Here is a 14,439-nt window from a genome sequence, read left to right as displayed (position 1 = left end):
TCTAGAAGATCACAAGGTAACTTGTTACCCTTTGATCACGAAATTGAAAGGACTTTGACAAACCATAGAAGACTTGCTAGGAGAACTTTGAGAGGTATTGGTGAGGTTGTAGATATTCAATCAAACGCTATTGAGTTCGTCAACCCTTTTGCAAGAGAAGGTGAGGAGAACCCAACACAAAATCCAACACAAAATCAACCCACAATGCCTAAATTTTCATCACATTCCGTACCAACCGAGGAGAACCTACCCAATGGTACTCCCACACCACAACACTTAACCGGAAATTTCATTGCCAAATCCGCATTTATCCAATTAGTCGAAAGAAGCCAATTTGGGGGGATGCCTAGTGAAGACCCTTATTCTCACATGGAGACTTTTTATGACTATTGTGATGAAATTTCTCAAACCGGTGTAACTCAAGACCAAATTCGATGGGTCTTATTTCCTTTTTCTCTAATTGGCACCGCAAAACAATGGTTGAAAGGCCTTGATAAGGCTACTCTCGGAATTGACTCTTGGAAGAAGTTGGCTCTAGCTTTCTACAAAAGGTTTTACCCACCGGAAAAGACTAACATGCTAAGAGCTCAAATTACGGGCTTTAAGCAAAGAGATGAAGAATCCTTGTATGAAGTTTGGGAGCGATTCAAGGGAATTTGTCGCTCATGTCCTCATCATGGACTTAGCGAGTGGTTATTGGTACAACAATTTTGGAATGGTCTTTATGAAGACTCAATAAATATTCTCAACATGGGATCAAATGGTATGTTCACCGAAGTTGACGCTTGTAACACCCCCATAATCCAAGTGCCTTAACAGGACCACTCAGGTATGAAGACATTACCATCCCGGTTACCCGAGGCATGATATTCATAAGACAATAACGAAACAACTTAAATAATATAACTTTAGTGAAAAGTACAACTGAAACCAAATCCCAAAATACGGGTAAAAGTTCATAAAACCAACTGTCTACTGAAATACGGAAATGTCATAAAACTAAAAGACTACAGCGGAAGACTTCTATCGTCAGACGGAGGCACCTCACAGCTAACCCAGTACTCAACTCAAACCTGCTCAATTACTGCTCACCATCCCCGAATGGATCACCGCAAGTTTACAAAACAACAACCGGGGTCAGTACTAATCACACAACTCAATATATGTATATCAACAATAAGATAAACAGACAGCTTAACCGTCACACACACACAACCACATCAATTCCAACAATCTCAATCACCGATCGTCCACTTTGGACCACCGCCGATGGGGGACCGCAGCCGTACCCACCAAATCCCCGCTCCTCATAATGAGCGATAACCCTGTCCATTAATGTGCACATCCCCTTCCGTGGCGGGTTCCACGAAGGGCGAAACTAGGGCATGAAGTCACTCCCGCAAGTGACCCCACTCAGCCGAGGACACGCCTCGAGAACCAGAGACAAACAATCACAATCAACAAACTGTCACAATACAATTATTATATTATTCAATCAACCACAACACATCAACAATCATCCCATTATGGGACTAATACTGAGTAGGAAATCCTACCTGGAAAGCACAACTATCAGACGGTCTCTACAGCTGTATCAAAAAGCTTCTTCTACGAAACCTCCTCCTATCATACAACATACAAATGCTACCAAATTACAAACTACTCAAAAACCGCCAAATCCCTAGATTAGGGTTTAACCAACTTAAAGGAAAGACAACAAAAAGAGTACATAGATCTTACCCTTGACGCAAGGATCTCAACGGTATAACAAACGATGAAAACCGACCTTCCAAACTCCGGGATTTGCTAACAATGCGATTAAGATGATGAACGTACTTGCTTTCTCTCTTTGATAGTAAATTAGGTTTTGCAAAAGTGTTTAACATAATGAAGAAAAGCGTTATATATCTTAATCGCATAATTAACAAAACCCGAGAAAAACTCCCCGTAAATCGGCTACTCGATCGAGTACCCAAGGTACTCGATCGAGTACCCCCTTACTCGATCGAGTATCCTAGTTACTCAATCGAGTACCCAACAGGTCAGAAACTATTTTAAAACGCAACTCACCCTTACTCGACAGAGTAAGGCCTACTCGATAGAGTACCCAAAGACTCATAAATACGGAGTATTACAGTCTTCCCTCCTTAAAAAGAACTTCGTCCCCAAAGTTCAAACCACAACTATCATAAATACGGAGTATTACAGTCTTCCCTTCTTAAGAAGAACTTCGTCCCCGAAGTTCAAACCACAACTAAACAAAGGTACTCCCACAACACTTCCGACTCAACAACCAAAACAAAACTCAACATAAAACATGTTACTAACCCAACTCATCCCGACAAACATACCGACACAACATACAAAAAGGGTATAAAACTCTTAAAAACTCTTCGCGATCATCTCCTACCCCCCTAAAAGAAACAAGGTTACGTCTCTGTAACCATACATACCTGATCAAAAAGAAAAGGGTAACGCTCTTTCATAGCTTCCTCTGGCTCCCATGTAGCTTCCTTAGTCTCGTGGTTAGACCAAAGGATCTTAAGCAAAACTGTCTCACCACTCCTAGTCTTCCTAACCTTCCGGTCAAGAATCTGCTTAGGCACCTCAAGATATGATAAGGACTCATCTAGCTCTAAGCTCTCTGCCTCTAACACATGTGACGGGTCACTCACATACTTCCGCAGCTGCGATACATGAAACACATTATGCACTCTCTCTAGCGCACCTGGTAAAGCCAGACGATAAGAAACTTCCCCAACTCGCTCTAAGATCTCATAAGGCCTGATAAACTTCTGACTTAGCTTGCCTTTCTTCCGAAATCTCATAACCCCACGCATAGGAGACACTTTCAAAAGAACCTTGTCCCCAACCTGAAACTCTATATCCCGGCGATGTAGATCTGCATAACTCTTTTGCCTATCCTGAGCTGCCCTCATCCGTTCCCTGATCATCTTAATATGTTCCACCATCTCATGCACCATCTCTGGTCCTAAAACCACTGCCTCAGCACTATCGTCCCAACAAATCGGACTCCTACATCTCCTCCCATACAAAGCCTCAAACTGTGCCATACCAATACTAGTGTGATATATGTTATTATAAGAAAATTCTATCAAGTCCAACCTCTGTTCCCAGCTACCACCAAAATCCATCACACAAGCTCGCAACATATCCTCAAGAGTCTTGATTGTTCTCTCAGTCTGTCCGTCTGTCGCAGGATGAAATGCTGTACTCATCTTCAAAGTTGTTCCCAACGATTCCTGCAACTCTTTCCAAAACCTTGATATAAATCTCGCATCTCTGTCAGACACTATGTCCTTAGGGACTCCATGTAACTTAAGCACGTTCTTTCGATAGGCCATAGCCAATTGTGCTTTAGTCCATGTATCTTTCATTGGAACAAAGTGAGCTGACTTGGTCAGTCGATCCACTATCACCCATATCATATTGTTACCTTGTTGACTCTTTGGCAAACCCACGATAAAATCCATGGAAATGGATTCCCACTTCCACTCAGGTACCATTAAAGACTGAATCTTACCTTGTGGTCGTCGCTGTTCCCCTTTAACTCTCTGGCATGTCAAATAACGGGCCACAAATTCAACTGTCTCTTTCTTCATTCCAGGCCACCAAAACGCATTCTTTAAATCCTTATACAACTTATCTCCACCTGGATGAACTGAATATGGTGTGCAATGTGCCTCTGTCATGATAGTCTTTTTCAACTCCTCATCATTAGGAACACACCACTTACCATCAAACCTCAAACTACCGTCTGTATGAATAGAAAATCGGGACACTGTCCCTTTCTGTACTCCAACTCTCCACTCCACTATCTTAGGATCCAACGCCTGCTTACCTCGGATGTCATCATAAAACTCAAGCTGCACTGTCAGATCACCCATGGCATCTCCTTTCTGCATCATATGTATCCCAAACCTCGCTACCTCATCTCTCAGCCTCATCAAAGATAGAGTTGTACACAAAGAATGTACACTCTTCCTACTCAAAGCATCAGCAACTACATTGGCCTTCCCTTCATGGTAGATAATTTCTATGTCATAATCGCCAATCAACTCCATCCACCTCCTCTGTCTCATGTTCAACTCCTTTTGAGTGATGATATACTTGGGACTCTTGTGATCAGAAAATACCTTAAAGATTGCTCCATGAAGGTAATGTCTCCATATCTTGAGAGCAAACACCACTGCACCCAACTCCAGATCATGAGTAGGGTAGTTCTCCTCATAAGGCTTCAATTGCCTAGAAGCATAGGCAATCACTTTATCGTTCTGCATCAACACACATCCCAACCCATTCTTTGAGGCATCTGTATAAACCTCAAAGTTCTCGATCCCTTTAGGCAATGCTAAGATAGGAGCTGTGGTCAAACGCTCCTTCAATGTTTGGAACGCCGTCTCACAACTTTCATCCCAACGAAACCTGTTCTCTTTCCTCATCAACGCTGTCATAGGTCTAGCTATCTTGGAGAAATCTTTCACGAACCGTCTGTAGTACCCAGCTAAACCCAGAAAACTCATGATCTCAGCAACATTCTTTGGTGCTTCCCACTTTGTTACTGCTTCAATCTTTGCCTGGGATCCCTGACTACTCCATCTTTAGAGATCACATGCCCCAGAAAAGCAACTTTCTCTAACCAGAACTCACACTTGCACAGCTTAGCATACAACTAATTCTCCCTCAAAGTTTACAACACGATCCTCAGATGCTCCTCATGCTCCTCCTTAGTCTTAGAGTAGACTAAGATATCATCAATAAACACCACTACAAACTTGTCCAAAAACTGTCTAAAGATCCTATTCATCAAATCCATAAACACTGCCGGTGAATTAGACAACCCAAACGGCATCACCACATACTCATAATGGCCATACCTCGACGTGAACGCTGTCTTTGGTATGTCCACCTCTCTAATCTTCACTTGATGGTACCCCGATTTCAAATCAATCTTAGAAAAGACTGATGCACCACTCAACTGATCAAACAAGTCATCTATCCTTGGCAAAGGATACTTGTTCTTCACCGTCACTCGGTTCAGCTCCCTGTAATCTATGCACAACCTCAAACTCCCATCCTTCTTCTTCACGAAAAGAACTGGTGCTCCCCACGGCGATACACTAGGTCTAATGTATCCCTTCTCTATCCGATCATCCAATTGTTTCCTAAGCTCCTCCATCTCCTTAGGACCCATACGGTACGATGCCTTAGAGATTGGCCCCGTCCCTGGTTTCAACTCTACTGTGAAATCTATCTCTCTTCTCGGCGGCAACCCCAGAATCTCCTCTGGAAACACATCCTCAAACTCTCCCATCACTGGTATCTGATCAACTGTCGGACCCTCTATCCGGTCATCTCTCACATGACACAATATCAAAGGACATCCCTTCCTCAGATATGACTTCAAAGTGACAGCTGCAATCAACTTAACTCTGGGCTTGACTAGAAACCCACGATAAGACACACTAACACCCTTAGGACCTCTTAAAGACACTTTCTTTTGATGACAGTCTATCTTAGCTTTATACTTTCCCAACCAATCCATCCCAACTATCATCTCAAAACCGTCAAAAGGAAACTCTAGCAAGTCTACAGGGAAATCAACTTGCCCAACTATCATAGGTACATCCCTATATAACCTCTCACAAGATACAGACTCACCCGAAGGTATAAAAACTTGTTCACTTACAGACTCATATACCCTCAAACCCAACCGTTTAACATGACTCGAAGATACAAACGACTGAGAAGCCCCCGAATCAAACAAAACAAAGGTATGAATACCATTAACAAGAAAAGTACCGGTGATAACTTGTGCATCCTCCTCAGCTACTTTCTTGTCCATCATGAATAGCTTTCCACTGGTCTTCTGTCCACCTCCCTGGACAGTACTGGCTGATGTGGTCGGCTTAGCACCCGACCCCTGATTGTTGTTGTTGTTTGTTGGTGGTTTCTGATAAGAATTACCGCCGTTGTGGTTGCCTCCACTCTGGTAGCTCTGATTTCCCCGGTTTGGCCATGACCCAGCCGGCCTATTGCTCGCATAGCTCTGCGCAGGTCTCTGGAAAGTTCCCGGTGCACTTGTGGACTCATGTCTCTTGTGGCCTACACCACCACAACTATAGAAGGTCACTCCCCAACTACCACTAACACTTCCATGGCCACGCCCAAAGGAAGCCCTAGCATTGAACCCTGACCCAGAAGAAAACCCTTTAGACTGATTGTGGTTGCCTTTCTTGTGACTAGGTTGGCCGCCACCCTCGCTCTCAGACTTCCTTTTCTCACCCCCTAACCTCTCCTGAGCCATCTCCACCAACCTCTCAGCTCTCCCAGCCCTCTCATACGCTTCCTTAACATCAGTAAGGACTCCCACGGGTAACTTATCCATAATCTTAGGGGTCAACCCCCTCTCAAACCTTAGCGCCAGATTCTCCTCACTCAAACCCATATCCTCAGCATACCTAGACTTGTCATTGAACTGCCTGTAGTACTCGACCACAGACATCTCAGCGGTCATCTTAAAACTGTCAAACTCTTCTCTCAACTTACTTCTCACATGCTCCGGTACAAACTCTTTTCTCATAGCCCTACGAAACTCTTCCCAAGGTATAGCAGGTAAACCTTGGTTCACATACAACTCCTTAGCACTCACTTTCACCGTATCCCACCACTTACCATTTTGCCTCCCTCGGATAGAACGCACTGTTCCATTCTCATCTCATCAGACGGTGAACCAAATCTAATATGTTCTCCATCTCTCTAAGCCAGCTATCAAGAAGGTTCGGCTCCCCAACTCCCTTGTACTCTTTCGGGTTAAACCTCGCTATATAGAGGCTGATTTTAGAGTGATCAACCTCTTTCTCCTTATCCTTATCCTTATCCTTATCTTTCCCCACTGTCTTTAAAGCCTCAGTAAGAGCATCCTGATGCTCCAACATCTTAACGATGTCATCTATGTTCATAAGCTCAGCTCTCGCATACAACGCATTCTTCTTGGGCGGCATCTTGAAACTATAATAGAAAAAGGGGTGGATATAAACATACGCACCAAAACCTCAAAACACGAAAACAAGCTGCCCAGACCCTACTCGATCGAGTTCCCAAACATACTCGATCGAGTAACAGGCTACTCGATCGAGTGCCCACTATACTCGATCGAGTGCCCTAACATCAGACCCCAAACAGACCTTCTGATCTCTAACATACTCAACCGAGTAGCTAGGCTACTCGATCGAGTGACCCCCTACTCGATCGAGTGCCCGAGGTACTCGATCGAGTGCCCAAAAACACGATTCTGGACTCAAAATCGTCAAAAACCCACCCGATTAAGTCAGTCCCACTCGATCGAGTCATGCTAACTCAGAAATGCTACCCGCATGCTATATCATATGCTAACATGCTAAAAACTTTATAAAACCAACATTATATCATAACTAAGCATATAATGCTACGCATCTTCTCATACGATCTACGAAATCATTATATCATGTTATTAAACGCCACATTGTAAACATCCATCATGTTTCTCATTCCAACAACAATTCTACATATATCATCAACCTTTCTTTCATATTCTCAACCTTCTACTGCAAACATCCAACAGTTACACACACTTCATCACATTCACACACAAGCTAACCAAACAACGCATACGACCTTGACATACACCCCCCATGTGACCGGTTCAAAATTGTAGGGCGAGTTCGCGACTTCAGGACGTCTCCCAAGCCTTTGCATTAGCTCCTACAACCTTTACCCCGGGTTCATTTTAATTGACTCCCTATGTTCATTAGGTTCATTGGTTACAGGTTTCAGGATCGTCGCTCTGATACCATTTGTAACACCCCCATACTCCAAGTGCCTTACCAGGACCACTCAGGTATGAAGACATTACCATCCCGGTTACCCGAGGCATGATATTCATAAGACAATAACGAAACAACTTAAATAATATAACTTTAGTGAAAAGTACAACTGATACCAAATCCCGAAATACGGGTACAAGTTCATAAACCCAACTGTCTACTGAAATACGGAAATGTCATAAAACTAAAAGACTACAGCGGAAGACTTCTATCGTCAGACAGTGGCACCTCCCAGCTATCCCAGTACTCAACTCAAAGCTACTCAATTACTGCTCACCATCCCCGAATGGATCACCGCAGGTTTACAAAACAACAACCGGGGTCAGTACTAATCACACAACTCAATATATGTATATCAACAATAAGATAAACAGACAGCTTAACCGTCTCACACACACACACAACCACATCAATTCCAACAATCTCAATCATCGATCGTCCCTTTGGACTACCGCCGATGGGGGACCGCAGCCGTACCCACCAAATCCCCGCTCCTCATAATGAGCGATAACCCTGTCCATTAATGTGCATATCCCCTTCCGTGGCGGGTTCCATGAAGGGCGAAACTAGGGCGTGAAGTCACTCCCGCAAGTGACCCCACTCAGCCGAGGACACGCCTCGAGAACCAGAGACAAACAATCACAATCAACAAACCGTCACAATACAATTACTATATTATTCAATCAACCACAACACATCAACAATCATCCCATTATGGGACTAATACTGAGTAGGAAATCCTACCTGCAAAGCACAACTATCAGACGGTCTCTACAGCTGTATCAAAAAGCTTCTTCTATGAAACCTCCTCCTATCATACAACATACAAATGCTACCAAATCACAAACTACTCAAAAACCTCCAAATCCCTAGATTAGGGTTTAACCAACTTAAAGGAAAGACAACAAAAAGGGTACATAAATCTTACCCTTGACGCAAGGATCTCAACGGTATAACAAATGATGAAAACCGACCTTCCAAACTCCGGGATTTGCTAACAATGCGATTAAGATGATGAACGTAATTGCTTTCTCTCTTTGACAGTAAATTAGGTTTTGCAAAAGTGTTTAACATAATGACGAAAAGGGTTATATATCTTAATCGCATAATTAACAAAACCCGAGAAAAACTCCCCGTAAACCGGCTACTCGATCGAGTACCCAAGGTACTCGATCGAGTACCCCCTTACTCGATCGAGTATCCTAGTTACTCGATCGAGTACCCAACAGGTCAGAAACTATTTTAAAACGTAACTCACCCTTACTCGACGGAGTAAGGCCTACTCGATCGAGTACCCAAAGACTCATAAATACGGAGTATTACAACGCTAATCAAACTTGGAACAAGATTGAGGAAATGGCGGTCCATAATTCACAATATAGTAGACCTCGCAAGGCTACTAGAGGAGGAAAGCATGAAGTGGACTCTATTACTCAATTGGGTGCTCAACTTAGTGCTCATATTGATACCATCAATTTGAAGTTTGAAAAGGCAATGGCTAGACTTGAAGAAGCCTCAAATCACCAAAGCATCATGTTAATGCCATGACGGCATCTTCATCAATCCCAAGTGGGATATGTGAGAATTGTGGAACTTTGGGACATGACCAAAGTGAATGTAGGGGAACAAATGAACAAGTGAATGCTTTCCAAGCATACAAGAGTGGTACCCCTTATTCCAACTATTACAATGAAAACACCAAATTCCATCCAAATCTCTCATACAAAAGCGAAAATGTTCAAAACCCTCAACCAACATACACCCCACCTCCCATGAGAAACCAAAATCAAAGACCCTTTTTCAACGAAAACCAAGGTTATGAAAATCAAACTCCATACAATCAACAAAATGACCAAGGTTTTGATGTCCAAAAAGCGGTCCTCCAAATGCAAAAGAATCAACAAGAGTTTTTCACTCAAATGCAAAAGGATAGTCAAGCAAAGGAAATCACCATCAACAACATCCTAGCCCACACCAAAATGTTGGAAACTCAATTGACTCAACTAGCATCTTCAAGCTCATAAAGACAAAAGGGTCAATTACCACCTCAAAGTAATCCCCCGAGACATGAAACGGTTAGTGCCATTCACTTGAGAAGTTGTACGAGGTATGAATCACCGAAGAAGCAAGTTGAGGATGAAGTTGTGGAAGGTAGTGATAAAGAAGAAGTTGTGCTAAACTCCAAGGATGGAGAACCATCAAAAGAAGAAGTTTCAAAGAAAAGTGAAGACAAGGCCAAGGAGAAGGAACCCATTGTGATTAGACTTCCTTTTCCAAGTCGTCAAGCCAAGCCAAAATTTGATGACCAACTTGGAAAATTTATTGAAATTGTGAAGAATTTAGAAGTCTCGATTCCTTTCACGGAACTAATCATGTTAGAAATTATTAATCTCATTAATTTACATATTCATATATGTGAGAAATTATTTAGTCATAAAATAATTACAAATCTTATCCATGCAAACATAAATAGAAATAAAGAAGAAATCATGTACCTTACTAAGCTTAACGTGAATGGAGGCCCAGTAGCTTGTAATTGCTCGATCGAACAGTTAAGCCACTCGATCGAACAGTTCCTGCGTCTGTTTACTCGATCGACCAAAGGTAAGGCTCGATCGAACAGTAAGCCACTCGATCGAACAGTTCCTCCGTCTGTTTACTCGATCGACCAAAAGAAACTGCTCGATCGAGTGGTTCCTGGTTCCAGCTCGTGTTGGTCTTGTAATTTGGTCTTTGACTTGTCCTTTTAGCTCCCGAAACACCTTCACGCATCCCAAGACAGCTATATTTCCCGCTCCAAATTTTCTCTTTGTAACACCCCCATATATTGCGGAAAAGTAAACACGTAATTCTACAGAAAAACTGGTAGGATATGTTTGTAATTGGTTCAACTAGCCAAAAACCTGTAATTTCAAAAATTTTCTAAACCAATCACAACATTTCCAACATTCCCAAGAGGCGGGTGCCAAAACCTGCAATGCTAACGAACTACTTTACATGCCATAGCTAACGTTAAGAAAATGTAATGATACAAACCCAAAATAGAAAAGGGAGACATATGTCCCTAAAATGTATGTGACATAAAAAGGGTTTAAGGTCACAATGAAATAAAACCAGTCTAGGTCCCAAGGTTACTTTGCTCGCTAGCTCGTCCATGTACCCCATATATGCATCACCTACCTGTCATTCGCATTTTATACAAATACGAAAGCCACGATCGAGTGGGGAGTAACTCCGAGTTCTCCCACCCACGAAATGTCATAATTAATATAACATGTAAACATAAGAATATGAATACGAATCACACACTGCCTTAGCATATAGATGCTAAGGCAATCGTGCTTATCATGTGAACAACAATATAACACCACATAGTCCTAGCATGTGAATACTAGACCGACTCATACTACACTATCATGTGAATCACATAACATCCAGGAATCCAAACTCTATCAACCATAGCCGGCTTGCATCTCACCTTCTATGATTCATAGAATCATCAAACAAGAAAGGGCAATATATCAAAGACAGGCATAAGTTCTTAGTCCCGTCAATAGTCACTTTGTAACTCAAGTCTATACCACGAGGTAGGGAAGGTAATCGAACCGGTATCTTGGCTCAGCGGTTACTATTAAGAAAACATGGCCAAGAGACAACACAACCCTAGCCTAAAATCTGCGCAGACCTAGACATGCGGATACACACCACTGCACCCAAGACCCACAACTTTTTTTAAAACAAAGTGATGTGAGTACCCTAAGGACACCACCGAAGGGTCGGCTAGTACTTAAGCTGACCCCATACTATCAAAATTAGTACCTGAGGTCATGCCCCAACTTGGATAAACATCCACTAGTCAGGAACACAAAGGCTATCAAGCAGTGAACATATACTCGTCAAAGACTATAAAGACCTATCTATGATGGAGGCCGAAATACTCACCTAGGACCTAGTCACAACTAGTCCAGACTTGAATACTTTAGCCCACACCACTCAAGACTCACCACACAAGTCAAGTAAGACACCCACTTAACCTTAAGAGGGCAAAAAGTCCTACTTACCAACATAAAATCTAATATTCTATCATGTGAAAGGTTATATAAATGTCTATTTACAGCATACAATCCCAACAGAATCCTCAATAAGTATTCAATACTACTTTCTAATTCTAACAATAGTAACCATATTAAAGGCTTCAGGGAATCTAGGGCCATTTCTACAATACAAGTCACTATTAAATTCAATAAACTATACATGTGAACAAAAGCTTGATAAATGGCCTAAAACAAGAAAAAGGCCGATTATCTAAATCATTCAACCGAATTTTTACCCGCAACCCCAGCCCTGCGACAGGTACGGGTTAAATTGCGGCTGACCAATCACTCAATTGACTGACATCGAGTCAGTCAAAGGGACTAAGGCTCAGTTTTCGGCACAATCAACAAAACATTACCATTATAGCTATAAAATTCATTTCCATACTAATATGTGAACTTGTACTTACAAAAGACATGAATTTGACTCATATTTTCATGTGAAATAAACTACTCAAATAACATTCACAAAATCATACAAGAAAACAAAGAATGTGACATTTATTCGTCGAGTAACTCGGAATAGTTACCTTAAGCTAGCAAAGAGACAAGCAATAAACTTGAGAAAGCTTCTAAAACCCAAAATTACTCTTCATCTTCAACCACAAATGAGTCACCTAAAATAATTATGTGAAAGGACGATATTAACGAATTATCTTTATATAAAATATGAGACGTGATTTAAATAACTTGAATAACTCAAATTTGTCTTATAATAATAAATATTCCATTATATAATTTAACATGCCGAAATATACGAGTGACCCAACAACCACAAGGCATGTCCAAAACTTAACATAGGATATAAGAAGGCATGAAACAAAGGAGGAAAGACGGTCGCGAACTGCACAAAAGACGAGATGGACACACACGGGTTAAGGCTGTGCTGCCCAGCCAGCCTGCCTACCCCTGCCCACTGCCCAGGCCATGGCATGGCCACTGCCCAGGTGCTGCCAGGCCGTGGAAAACCCAGCCCAAGTCGTGGACAGCCCAGTCCAAGCGTGTCCAGCACAAGGCAAGGGGACGAGCTCAAAACCTCAACAACTTACCCAATTCAATGAAATAGGCTGATAACAAGTTACAAAGGAGTATAGCATATACGGATTACGAAGTTGTAGCATAAGAGCATGAATGAACGACAAGGTATTATCGGAAAGATAAATCATGTATTACAATAACAAAATATACACGTTGATTGTGGAGTGTCTGACTGCTAGACCCGACTAGAAGTAATCATCCAGAAACCCAATTCATTCCCGAACAGAAATGCGGAAACAAACCGAGTCAGACAGTCCCATTTCAGTCCCTCTTATGCCCCCAAAAACAGTCCAGACAAGCACCATTTTACCCGCCCCCAAACAGACTCATACACAGTCCCAAAGCAGCATTACACAGCTCATGAGCACATGAGTGACCAGCACAAAGCGACTCAAAACAGTCCTACAAATGCATACAACCAGTACCCAGAACTCAACATGTATCCGTCTCAATTTCAGCGTTTAATACCTCTATTTCGGTTGTCCATATCATTACACAAACCGGACCAAAGATGGTATCCAAAACAGACTTTAAGATAGTCCCAAAACAGCTTACTCAACACGCTGTGACAGTCCCAAAATGTCCCGAAGTACCCGCAAAAACTGACTCAAAACCGTCCCAATTTCTGTCTTTAAGACAGTCCAATACGACTCCTATAACTTCTATGTAACAGTGCCAAAAACAGAACTCAAACACCCCAGCTCAGCTTCATTTTGAGACGGAAAATTTACATACTTCGATTCGTAATTTGGCTACTTGGACCCCTTATTCATATTTACCATTCCACTGTGTATTCACAACCAAGAGTACTTATTCCTATACAAATCCGTACTACCTCAACTAGGATTATTAATATACAAATTCGTATTATTCTATAACGACACAACTCCGCATTTGACAGAGGTTATCGTTTCTCAATATTCCAACTCTCATGTTATTTAATACACCAATTCTAAACCCATCTCACATGGTAATTAAATTAAGAGTAATAGGATCGGTAAAATTGTGTTACCTTAAACGCCCCTTATTCTTCGAATAAACGGTCCACAAGGCACGAGCCTCACCCCGGGTCTTCGAATCCTTCATAAAAGGGCAAGAAAACGGAATAAAGAAGCTAAAAGACGACACTTTTATAAGACGGCGAAAGACGAAACCACTACAAAAAGGAGACTTTCTTACCTTAAAAGGACGAGGAAAGGACGAGGAAGCTAATGATACAAAAATTATCGAATTTGGTTGAGAATGGAGGCGGGATCTGAGGTTTGAATGATCGGAAATGGTGTACGGAGGAGCTGTTGATTGTTGTTGCTGTTGTTTTGATAGACGGATCAAGAAGAAAGAACAAAAAAAAGAATAAAGGGGTGTGGGACGTTAGGTAGATAATAATTAATAATAATAATGATACACCAGCTAGCTTGCTA

General features: G+C 42.0%; 1 long non-coding RNA gene and 1 other non-coding gene across 2 annotated transcripts; both read right to left on the bottom strand.

Annotated features, from left to right (window-relative positions):
• Nucleotides 1–576: 576 nt before the first annotated feature.
• On the bottom strand, nt 577–683 carry LOC141640698 (small nucleolar RNA R71). Its single transcript, XR_012543133.1, has one exon. It is a non-coding gene; the product is annotated as a small nucleolar RNA R71 (small nucleolar RNA).
• Nucleotides 684–10,757: 10,074 nt separating this feature from the next.
• LOC141640666 (uncharacterized) lies at nt 10,758–14,439 on the bottom strand. The gene is made up of 4 exons (XR_012543104.1): nt 14,198–14,439; nt 14,031–14,098; nt 12,511–12,597; nt 10,758–11,066 (listed from the first exon to the last, which is right to left on the bottom strand). It is a non-coding gene; the product is annotated as an uncharacterized LOC141640666 (long non-coding RNA).

This window comes from Silene latifolia, unplaced genomic scaffold (genome assembly GCF_048544455.1).
Source record: "Silene latifolia isolate original U9 population unplaced genomic scaffold, ASM4854445v1 scaffold_96, whole genome shotgun sequence".
NCBI classification, from domain to species: domain Eukaryota; kingdom Viridiplantae; phylum Streptophyta; class Magnoliopsida; order Caryophyllales; family Caryophyllaceae; genus Silene; species Silene latifolia.
This window is presented reverse-complemented; position numbering and strand designations above follow the sequence as displayed.